Source organism: Lagenorhynchus albirostris, chromosome 19 (assembly GCF_949774975.1).
Source record: "Lagenorhynchus albirostris chromosome 19, mLagAlb1.1, whole genome shotgun sequence".
NCBI lineage: Eukaryota > Metazoa > Chordata > Mammalia > Artiodactyla > Delphinidae > Lagenorhynchus > Lagenorhynchus albirostris.
The window spans coordinates 14,139,383-14,145,382 of NC_083113.1; positions in this window are offsets into that span (position 1 = coordinate 14,139,383).

Genomic DNA, 6,000 nt, shown 5'->3' on the forward strand with positions numbered 1-6,000 from the left:
TTCTGAGATCTCTGCATGTAGTGGTGTACATCAATCTCTCTGTTTCTTTGGTTTTTAAAAATAAATTTATTTATTTTATTTTTGGCTGTGTTGGGTCTTCGTTGCTGCGCGCGGGCTTTCTCTGGTTGTGGCGAACGGGGGTTACTCTCCATTGCGGTGTGTGGGCTTCTCACTGTGGTGGCTTCTCTTGTTAGGAAGCATGAGCTCTAGGCTTGCGGGCTTCAGTAGTTGCAGCACGCAGGCTCAGTAGTTGTGGTTCGTGGGCTCTAGAGCGCAGGCTCAGTAGTTGTGGCTCATGGGCTTAGTTGCTCCGTGGCATGTGGGATCTTCCCAGACCAGGGCTCGAACCCGTCTCCCCTGCATTGGCAGGTGGATTCCAACCACTGTGCCACCAGGGAAGCCCGGGAAGCCCCCAAGCTCTCTGTTTCTAACTGCTGTGTTGTATTCCATGGTGTGCCAACAGCACTCCTTCACTTATTTATTCCTCCAGTGACGGACATTTAGGTTGCCTCCAGCTCCCTATCACCATAAGGCTCACACACATCCTCTCTGCGGGAGGTTTTCTAGGCTGCTGTAGCCCCAAGCGGGTGCCCCCACCATATCGCTTCAGCTCATTTTCTCTCTCACTTGTACATCTGGTTCCCACACGCGCTGACAGCTTCCCACCTCATGTGCCGGTATCTATCTGCTTCTCCATCTGAAGTCTTTCTCCTGTGGGCATGCAGAACAGACTGGAAGTGCCAGGATTAATTCCCCATGGGCAATCTTCAACCAGCGAGGGTCAGGAGTTTGTGACTAAATACTTTTGCTTCCCTTTTCCTCAGTGAGTCAATTCTGAGTTATGTTCTACACGATTTCTCAACTCCTTAGAGGGTCCTGGGTACCAATGAGCTCTAGTTGTTCACAGTGGTCACCCTTTCGGGGCTGGGACTAGGGTGAGGAAACAAGGTGTCTAGTGTGCAAAATTTAAGAAGCCAGCCCCCCTCAGGTTCAGGTAAGCACCCTAGGCGCCTCACTTGCCTCATTCTAGTCCACACTCTGCACCATTTATTGGCTTTTCCCCTCTTTCTTTAAAAAAAATTAAAAAAAAATTGTGGGCTGTGCCTTGCAGCTTGTGGGATCTCAGGCCCCCGACCAGGGATTGAACCCGGGGCCATGGCAGTGACAGCACCAAATCCTAACCACTAGGCCACCAGGGAACTCCCAGCTTTTTTCTCTTTCAGTCTCAATTTTCCCACTCACTTGTATTTCCTGGGGATACCTCCCAGAAAAACTACCTATACCCTTTGCTCAGGTCATGCTTTGGGGAGATCCCAAACTAAATCCTGATCCCTATTCAGGAGTAAGATTTCTGAGGCAGGGGGCACACCTGTGCTTATATTGTCTAGTTAGCACCATTCCGTAGAACTTTCTGCAATGATGGAAGGGTTCTATATCTGTAATGTCCAATCCAGGAGTTACTAGCCACATGTGGCTGTTGAGTACTTAAAATGTGGCTAGTGTGTTGGAGGAACTGAATTTTCAATTTCTTTTTTTCCCTTAATTTAAATCTAATTGCTATATGTGGCTGGTGGCTTCCATAATGGGCAGTGCAGTTCTAAATACTCATCTTGTTCTCCCAAATTGTTGCACCTGCTTCATTCCCTTTGGAGGTGCTCGAGAGATCCTGTATCCCTGCAATAGGGTGGCCTCCTCAACACCTAGCTCTGACTTAGATGATGAGGTCCTAGACTTTGACTATGAGCCTGATGCAACATAGATGAGACTTTAGAGGTGAGTGAATTTTGCATGTGGAAGGAATGTAAATATTTCATGGCCAGAAAGCAGACTGTAGTAGTTTCAAAGCATGTCTTCAAAAACTTTGACCCTTTCCCTACGGAGAAGTGGGTCTGTCCCCTTCCCTTCAATCTGGGTTGACGTTTGTTGGGCTGTGCCCTGCAGGCCTGCAAGCCCTGTACTTGCCCAGCCTCAAGGTCAAAGAAAGAGCCCAGAGTCAGTGACAGAGACATCAATGGTTTAATGGGTGGGGGGATCTTACATTTCGGAAGCAAGGTCTTGGAGTGACACCCCACCGGGTGTGGCAGACAGTGGGCGGGACAAGGTGGTAGCAGTATTTGCTTCGGGGGTTTGGGAGGGAGGTTACCAGTTAGAGGGGGGAACTGATGTCAGGTTGGTTCACCGGTTACCAGGGAAAACAGCAGAGGAGCATGGCCCCTCACCACCCCTCGGATAAGCTGTCTTGGTGGAGACATTCTGATCTAAAGATTAGAACAATCACTAGCTGGGGCTGGAGGCAAGTCTGTAGGTGTTTACTGATTAAGCTCTATGATTTAGAGGAAGGGTCAGTCATGTGAGTAGGGTGTAGGTGAAGCAGGGACTGGTCAAGCAGGGGATGTACAGAGAGCAAGAGAACAGCCATCTTGGGTGGCCTTATCATACAACCTAGTGGCTCACTTGTCACCACAGGTGCTGCATGACCTCTGGGTCTAAGTCAGAAAAGACTTAGGTAGCTTCTGTGTGGTTCTCTCTCTCTCTCTCACTTTTTTTTTTTTTGCCATGCCGCAGGGCATGTGGGATCTTAATTCCCCAACCAGGGATCAAACCCATGCCCCCTGCAGTGAAAACACAGAGTCTTAACCACTGGACCGCCAGGGAAGTCCCTGCATGTTTCTCTTGAGAATTTCTCTCTGGGGAAGGCCAGCTGCCATGTGAAAAGGATGAATAACCTGAGACCACCATGCTCCCACCCTCACTCAGCATCAACTACCAGCCATGTGAATGAGACATCTCGGACATCCAGCCCAGCTCTCAGAACCCCCAGACTCTGGTTGGGGCTCTAGCATCTCTAATCCCCACCCCACCAAGGACTCTACACAGCCATTTTTACTCTACTGCTCCCAGGCCTCTGTGGCCCAGAGAACAAAATAATTATATAGGCACACATACATTCATACATATACAATCTCCCCTTTTATATACAAATGGATATATATATATATATATATACACACACACATATATATACATACATTCATACATACATACATACATACATATCTGGTTACAATTACTATGAAACAAATTATCCAAAACTCCAAAAAATGTGATTCAGCCACTGTACAAGGTGACCAGCACTGGGAATGTATAAACAGAGCTCTGATTATTGCTCTGGCAGTAACATTTTAAGAAAGGAATTAGAGCCTCATATTATAATCCTCCAAATATCCAGGATACAAAAGAAAATAGTTCATTATACTTGATATCTCAAGAATCAGGAAAATCTTAAACAGAATGGGAAAAGCCAATAAGTAGATACCAACACCAAGATGTTGCAGATATTAGAATTATTTGACAAGAATTTTAAAGTAACTATTGTAAAAATGCTTCAAGGAGCAATCATGAACACTCTTGAAACAAATTAAAAAATAGAAAGTCTCAGCAAAGAAATAGAAGACATAAAGAACTGTATGGAGGGACTTCCCTGGTGGCACAGTGGTTAAGAATCTGCCTGCCAATGAGGGGACACGGGTTCGAGCCCCGGTCCGGGAAGATCCCACATGCTGCGGAGCAACTAAGCCCGTGCACCACAACTACTGAGCCTGCGCTCTAGAGCCCGTGAGCCACAACCACTGAGCCCGTGTGCCACAACTACTGAAGCCCACATGCCTAGAGCCCGTGCTCCACAACAAGAGAAGCCACCGCAGTGAGAAGCCCGCGCACCGCAACAAAGAGTAGCTCCCACTCGCTGCAACTAGAGAAAGCCGGTGCGCAGCAACAAAGACCCAACACAGCCAAAAATAAATAAATTTATATTTAAAAAAAAGAACTGAATGGAAATTTTTGAATTGAAAAATACAATACTTGAAATAAAACTCACTGGAAGGGGTAAATAGAAGAATGAAGATGAGAGAGAGAAGAATCAGTGATCTTCATAATAGACCAATAGAAATTATCCACTTTGCACAACAGAGAGTAAACAGACTAAAGTCCAAACAAAAGAGAAGTAGATTTTTACAAATTAAAAGGGAGCTTTTGGGACAAAGGGAGCCTCAGGGACCTTTGGGACAATAAAAAATGATCTAATATTCACATCATTGAAGTTCCAGAAGAAAAACAGAAAGAAACTGGGTCTGAAAAAATTTTTTGAAGAAATAATGGCTAAAAATATCCCAAACTTGGCAAACTATATAAACCTACAAATTCAAGAAGCTGAAGAACCCTTAAACAGGATAAATAAAAGAAATCCAAATCTAGGAACATCATAAAAACACTTCTGAAAACTAAGGACAAAGAAAGAAACTTGAAAAGACCCAGAGAGAAAAGGTGCATTACATTTTATAGGGGGATAATAATTTGATTGACAATGGATTGCTCTTCAGAAACCATAGAGGCCAGGAGAAAGTGACCCATTTTTCAAACGCTGTAATAAAAGAACTGTCAACCCAGATTTCTTTATCCAGTGAAAAATATTCTTTAAGAAAGGATATGGGACTTCCCTGGTGGCTCAGTGGTTAAGAATCCTCCTGCCAATCCTCCTGCCAATCCTCAAACCCAGGGGACATGGGTTCAAGCCCTGGTCTGGGAAGATCCCACATACCGTGGAGGAACTAAGCCCATGTGCCACAACTACTGAGCCTGAGCTCTAGAGCCTGCGAGCCACAACTACTGAGCCTGCGTGCCACAACTACTGAAGCCCGTGTGCCTAGAACCCGTGCTCCACAATAAGAGAAGCCACTGCAATGAGAAGCCCACGCACCACAATGAAGAGTAGCTCCCACTCTCTGAAACTAGAGAAAGCCCGTGCGCGGCAACGAAGACCCAACGCAGCCAAAAATAAATAAATAAAATAAATAAATAATTTAAAAAAAGTAGATGGATGGAAAAAGATATAACAATCAATAGAAAGCTGGAGTGCCAATAGAAATACTAGATAAAGTAGGCTTTAGGAAATTATCAGAGACAGAGAAGGACATTACATAATGATAATAGGGTCAATGTACCAAGAGACAAAACAATCTTAAAAGTGTATACACCAAATAACAGAGCTTCAAAGTACAGAGCTTAAGCAAAAATCAACAGAATAGAAAGGGGAAATAGAAAAATGCACAGTTACAGTTGGGTACTTCAATGTCTCTCTCTCAGAATGACTAGACACAAAAATCAGCAAGGATATCATAGACTGAACAGTACCATCCACCAACAGGATCTAATTGACATTCGTAGGACATTCCACCCAACAACTGTAGAATATATATTCTTTTAAAGGGCACATGGAACATTAAACAAGATAGACCATCTCCCAGGTTATAAAACCAACCTCAACAAATTTAAAAGAATTAAAATCATGTAGAATGTATTCTCTGGGTACAATGGAATCAATCTGGAAATCAATACAGAAAGCAGGACATTTTTCAAACACTTGGAAATGAAACAATGCACTCCTGAACAATCCATGGGTCAAAGAAGAAATCTCAAGGCAAATAAAAAATACACTGAACTGAATGAAAATGAAAATACACCATATAAAAATATGTGAGATACAGCTAATGCAGTGCGTAGAGTGAAATTTGTAGCCTTAAATGCTTATATTTGAAAAATATTTTCTCAAATCAACAATCTAAGCATCCTCAAGAAGCTAGAAAAAGAAGAGAAAAATAAACCCAAGCAAACAGAAGGAAATAAATAAGAAAGCTAAGAACAGAAGTTAATAAAATAACCAGAAAAACAGTAAGGACAATCAATAAAACAAAAAACTGTTTCTTTGAAAATATTGTAAAACTGATAAACTTTTAACAAGACTGAAGAATAAAAAGAGAAGACACAAATGACCACTATCGTGAATGAAAGGAGGTATCACTATAGACCTCATAGACATTAAAATACAAATAAGGGAATACTACAAGAAATTCTATGCATATACATTCAACAACTTAGACAAAAAGGACAAATTCCTTAAAACCCACAAACTACCAAAGCTCACATAAGTTGAAATAGGCAATA